This window comes from Hypomesus nipponensis, chromosome 17 (assembly GCF_054491055.1).
Source record: "Hypomesus nipponensis isolate SF chromosome 17, ASM5449105v1, whole genome shotgun sequence".
NCBI classification, from domain to species: domain Eukaryota; kingdom Metazoa; phylum Chordata; class Actinopteri; order Osmeriformes; family Osmeridae; genus Hypomesus; species Hypomesus nipponensis.
Genome location: NC_140377.1, coordinates 4,664,878 through 4,671,278, shown reverse-complemented (window position 1 = coordinate 4,671,278; position 6,401 = coordinate 4,664,878).

Genomic DNA, 6,401 nt, shown 5'->3' with positions numbered 1-6,401 from the left:
ACATGAGACAAAACATTTTTTTTTTTTTATCCACTCTCTAAAGCTGACTTCACTGAAACGGTTTGTTTGAGACATTCGGGTGGGACAAGCATGTATCAAATGTACAAATGGACCGTTCTCCATTGACACATTTTTCCATTCACATTTCTGCCGAGCTATCCTTCCACCGCTGTCCCCCTTTTGAACCATTTGCATCGATCAGAGGGGGGTTTGGTAACAGCAACAGGAGGAGAACAGAAGCAAACAGCTGTGGAGTGGCCTGAGTCCACCTACTCCTCTTCCCCCTCCATGGTTCAGTCTCACGCCTCACAGACACCATTTGTCTTGGCTTTTATTGCCTGCTGCGCACACAGGCCACTCAAGGCTGGTTTCGGCAAGATGGGTGGATGAGGCTCGGAGAAAGCAAACACACACAGACACACGTTCGTAATAATAATAATAATTCAAAATTGGAATCTTCCTCTGCCGTAATGCAGTTGGAGTATGCCAGCCTGGTTCTAACCCCTTGGATGTGTATGGTGAAACAAAGAGAGAGAGACAGAGAGAGAGAGACAGAGAGAGAGAGAGAGAGAGAGAGAGAGAGAGAGAGAGAGAGAGAGAGAGAAAGAGAGAGAGAGAGAAAGAGAGAAAGAGAGAGAGAGAGAGAGAGAGAGAGAGAGAGAGAGAGAGAGAGACAGAGAGAGAGAGAGAGAGAGAGAGAGAGAGAGAGAAAGAGAGAAAGACAGAGAGAGAGAGAGACGGAGACAGAGAGTGGGTGTGCCCAGATCTGCTCCAGCTGCTACACAGAAAGGTGCCGACAGCTGCTTTAAGGATATTTCGGGAGCCTGAAGCAAGCTGGGGATAATGATGGTCTTCATTTGGAGGAGCGAGGGGGGGGGGGCGCCACATTGTGTACACAGCTATGCCACTCTTATAAACTATTGGGATGATGATGGCATAAGTGGTGATGACAATGCAAACAGTGCAAAAGGGCAACTTTGACGGCATTTCAACGTCTTCACATTTTATAGGAATTATTGGACAATCAAAGTATCTCTCCGGCTGAGCCCGCCTCCTGCACACTGTCAGAACCGCCTGTCTGTGTCCGCGGTTGTGGAAGCCAAGTTGAATGGTTGGTGTCTAGCACAGAGGACATTCAGAAGCCTAAGACAAACACAAACAGCAGCGGCCACTTAGGAAGTTAAAGAGTGGGGTGAAAGCACTTACTGTTCCACCTCAGTACCTAGAAACTCCTGGCTGATGTGCCTGTGGTTAGTAGCTGTTCGTCTCTGTGGCTACTGAGGAAAATACATCCACTGGGGCTCGGCTTAACAGGGCGAGAGCTGGGTGAGAGACTGACCTGGGACGTCCATTTAGGAGTCGCACTTTATTAGACGTACCTAAATACTCGAATTAGCTCTATAGTAAATGTTTTAGTCTCAACCTTGTTTCCCCCCCTCGAGGCTGGTTGTTATAATGGGATTTTGAGGCACATATGGTGTACATTTCAGATGTCTCTGATAGAGGTTCCATCCATTATATTCTACCTTTCCCCTCCCATGAGCCTCCACTCCCCTTCAGGCTCCAGGTGATGACTTATCACGCTGGCTCCTCTCTGGCGAGCACCAAGACCCGTGTTTTAATGGGGGCCTTCTTAACTCTTAACAACTCTTTCAGAGGAATTTACAACCCTGGTCCTGCACCACTCACTCCACCAGGAGGAAGGCACACTGGCGGATTGTCCTGACACAGCCAGGAGTGGAAATGTACCACTGAAGGCAAGGTGACGGCAGTGCTCCTGTGAGTTTGCTGCGCGTGTGTGTGTGCGTGTGTGTGTGGTGTGTGTGTGTGAGTGAATGAGTGAGTGATCATAAAAGGGCTGGAGCCTGTAGGTTTGCTCTGTAATTTCTCCCTCCCCGCACAGGATAATCACTTCCATGTGGGCCCTGCCCAGACAGAGACATTGGAGGGGAGAGTTAAACAGGCACAAATATCTGTGTTACACGGTAACACAAATAATATGATGACAGTAACCGAGACAACAGCACAGTTACAAGTGAATACAAGTGAATACACCACAAATATCCCACTCACTTTATCATGCTCATGCTTGTGATTGCATTTCTTTGAAATACCTAGAAAACAGTACTGGCCGACATCTCCCTCTCTCCCAATCTTTCTTCATTTCTCTCTTATACTGTTCTCCGAGAGATCATAAAGGAAAAAAATCACTTTTCTGAATCTGAGTAACAACTGTTAAATTAACTGAACAAATCTTAGCTGTGTGGTTATGGCAATGGCATACAACCACATTTTCTTATTTCCTTCCTCCAGTCCTGATGCTGTGTTTTTCCCCGGGTGGCTGCTTGAGCTGCACATGTTTAGTTGTGTCTAGGAAGTCCTTGGGGACAAACACTCCAGACGGTCATGGTCAACGTGTGGAACTAATAGACCACAAAAGCAACATACTCCCCCACCCATCAGCTAAGAGGATCAGTCCAAGCTGTAACGCACGCATCCTCCTCATGTCGTGAGGTCACATCCCTTTGTGAAAGCAGGGTCTGTGGGGCCAAAAGAGAAGACTAAAGGAAAAAAAAAGTTGGAGATTCTATCCAACAACATTGTTAAATATCTAACATTTGGAATAAACATTTTCCCTGAATATTTCACGATGATAGCGATTAGCGAATAGCAGCAAGTATCTTAAGGGACCCCCTGCCCCTTGACCAACATTACAATGTTACTGAGTTTACTTAGCCGTTCGTGTGGTGAGTGAGCCTGCCCCCCCCCCCCCACTGTTCTCTGCCTAGCTTGACACTAACTATATAAACATACAGAATGTACCATGCGCTGCAGGATTCAGAATCACAGAGTAACCAGCAGTCCAGAGACATTAAGTTAGAGCCAATTTGTTTATTTTAATGGGTTTCCGCCGTAGTTGCATGTGTGAGGCCAATTTTAGCTGATAACCATCATACCCAGGCAGAATATTTCATAAACAGGCAGTGTAATTCACAAACAGGTAGCATACTTCATAAACAAGGACATTCTGGGACACTTTCCAATTTCCTGACCAGGCGTAAGAGCACATAGGGCCCCTCTCCTGCATGTGTCCATGTCTCCACTACATGCAGAAGTTGTGTACGGGCCAGCTTCCCCTGCAACCCAGAGAGAGGAGAGGTCAGAGGTCGTTATTATAGCAACATAATATTTTGGGGGGGCTTATCTTCAATACAGCAGGATGTACTAACCGAGAGAGCGAGGTGCTGTATGAGAAACCATGTACATGTAGAATAAACTGTCAGGCTGTCCTTAGACCATAGCTCTGTAGGAAGTGGAGGAGATGGAGGGGGGATAGCAGAGGTCTGCCTAGCGTATCCCAGCTGTCTGAATATCCTCTGACTTAAACCCTTCCTCTGAGTTCCCTGGTGGTCAGTGAAGCAAATGTTCACACTAACTGATGAAGCCACCCAGAAGCAACAGGCGCATCCACTTCAAATCTTTCCTGCAGAACATGAAGGACTGTGTGGTAGGTGCCAAGCCCTCCTTTCTGGGAAAATAGCCGACTAAAACAATGCAGTTGTTTTAAACATGACTAATAAAAACAGTACACTGTGTGAGTTTGAAATGCTATAATGCTTGAATTCCGTTGCCTTCCCTGCTAAATTACAGAAGTATGACATTTCAGGATTTTAATAACTTTAAAAAAGAACTGCTTTTTCTCAGAAGCACTTCTTCTCTAAATGTTTTAAAGAAGTTGCTCATAAATGATCCTAACACTAACCAAGAAACCATCCCAATGACAGTCACGTTTCCTCCTGTTACCACTACAACGCATCTGTACTAAGTGCATTTTTCTTTTTAGTCACATGTTCAGTTGCGTGTGAAATAAGACATAGCAAGTGGCCTCGACAGTGCGGAGAACTGCAGCCACCATGCAGGCGGCCCCCAGGGCCACCGCTTTCCTTATCAGGTACTCTTTGATGACCAGCACACATCCCTAGGGGACAGGGACAACATGAGCTCCAGCACAGTGGCACCAACACTTCACAGAGGCATCTGTCTCCTGTCTATGCCCTGTGTCTCATGAACTGCTAATGTCTGCCTTTCATGGGCCACAGAGTCTGCGGTCAGCCCTGGAACCAGCTGATAAACATCAGGGGAGTGTAGTTCTGCAGTAAATCAAACACTTGTTGAACTTTAACCTTTGTCTAGTAAATTCAGTAGGTATTTTTCCTAAACTCTAGTTTAAAAGGGCCCTATAGGCAAGACAACTGTAGAGACACTTCCGTTTTATGAGTATTTGTGAAGTATGGACAAGATATACTACAGTATAATGGTCTAATCTTCCAACTATTGTTCAGCCAGAAGGCTTGACTCTGGACAGAATAGTAAGACAATGACGAATGTATTGCGGGGTCAGGGAAAAGTTGTATTCCCCTTAGTTTCCCCTCATGTCCTGAGTGTGATGATGTCCAGATGTCTTCTTATGTTTGCATGCAAGGCTTTATTTCCAGTGTCTCATGACAAGACATATCAAGACCCCCCACGTCTTGGTCAGGCTTGGTCTGAGTCTCTGAGGACTCTGGCCTCAGAGCCAAGCCGCTCCTCCGAATGGCCCTCTCCAGCTGGGCTTGCTCACACTTCAGGGATTCGCTCACGGACAACACCGGTTTCTGGAGTAGGGTTCAAAAGTTTGGGGGACAGTACCAAGCTAGACAGATAAGGATCAGTCCTGGTCCACCGACTCCTGTTTGAAACAGCCTCTGAGTCATGTTTACCCGCGAGCATGCACAAACACACATACAAACACACACACACACACACAAACACACACAAACACTGACTGAGGGGGCGTTAGCTTTCTCTGGTCTGGCTTTCATTTAGAAGATCAGTAGATGTATCAGTGAACTCTTTGGAAAATGGTTCTGAGTGCGTGCATGTACACCTATGTCTACTCGTTACTATTAGAAATCTGCATTACTCAAACTACATGATTGGCCCGAGGGGCCTGTTCTTCTTCAAAACCAGATGTTCAGAATAGAGCTCTTATTTTTTTCTTTCTTTTACTCTTTTTTTAATACTGGAAGGGTGCTTTCACACTGTGTCAAGTGTGCCCCCTAGTGTAGGTCTGCAGGAGCCATGAATGCCCATGCTGTCCCAAGGCTTTTCCTCTAGGTGGAGCCAGTGTGTTTTCTATTTGCAATATAATATATTAAGCATATTATGCTTCACGTTCAACACATTAACGTCCTCTAAAGTAAAGTCGTTTTCATTAAGAAGTCTGACTATTAATACAAAATCCAATTTGTTCTAGCGTTGTCTTGGGTGTTAATTTCCTTGTAAGTTGGTAACAATAAGCAGTCTTGAGCCCTTCTTCAAACAGTTCCTGTCATAGCGGCCTATTTAATATATCTGATAATTCGGTAGTCGTGGTTATGCATGCACTATACAGCCTAGTATCTGGAATCTGAAGCAGTCTAGTGGGGTATTCCCCAAGAGGAAGAAGCTTGTGTTGATTTGTTTCTCACCAATCAGGCAGTGATCTGAGAAGAAGCCAAACCATTGTTTTTGGCTTCCTATGTTTAGCTTCTGTTTGTCCATTTCCTGACCGATATTTTTTCCCATTTGATGTTCTAGTTTCAAGTGGTGGCCCTTGTCAAGCCCAAGGCATGATGTCCGGCAATCACCTCTTGTGTTAGTTTCATTTCGCTTTCTCAGTTCTCAATATACCATTCAGTCACACTTTCCAAATGAGACGTGAGACGTGCTCCTTTACCAGCATTTCAAACTAATGAGTGACTAATGCGGCAGTTCTTTCCCAGCTGTGTGTATGTTGATCTCCATCTAGGTCATGTCGAGACTGAGAAGACACGAAGAAACAACATCAAAGATAACATTCTTTAAACCAGACAGTTTATCAGCGTGACCATGGACAGACAGACCACTGCCTAGCCGGTTGGCTGTGATTCAAGCCATGGAGACCGTGTGCAGCACAGGGTGCAGGTCAGTGTGTCTGCTTATTTCTCCCCTTTGTCTGCTGAAAGTGGCCGGGCTCTGCATGGCTCGCCTGGGCTCCACCCCTCGATTACGCAGAGGCTCCCAGGGTGAATGGAGCATTATCATCCTGCCTCCCTCTCAGACAGACAGGTCAGACAGCTCCCCCCCCCCCCCGACTCCCTCCCCATGTTCAGATGGGACAGTACTGGCTGTCCCATAGTCCCTAGCCTCTTATACTCATGACGCATGCCCTGACATAGGCTGTCTGCGTAGGCCTTTGTCGGTCACAAAATCACAGCCATGGCGTCATATCTTTATACTCTCTTTCCTTCTCTTTCTTGGACCTTCGCCATTTGAAATTCCACATTCGGAATTGTACAAGTGTATTGCCCGGTAAAGCATGTTAGATCACAATCTTTTTC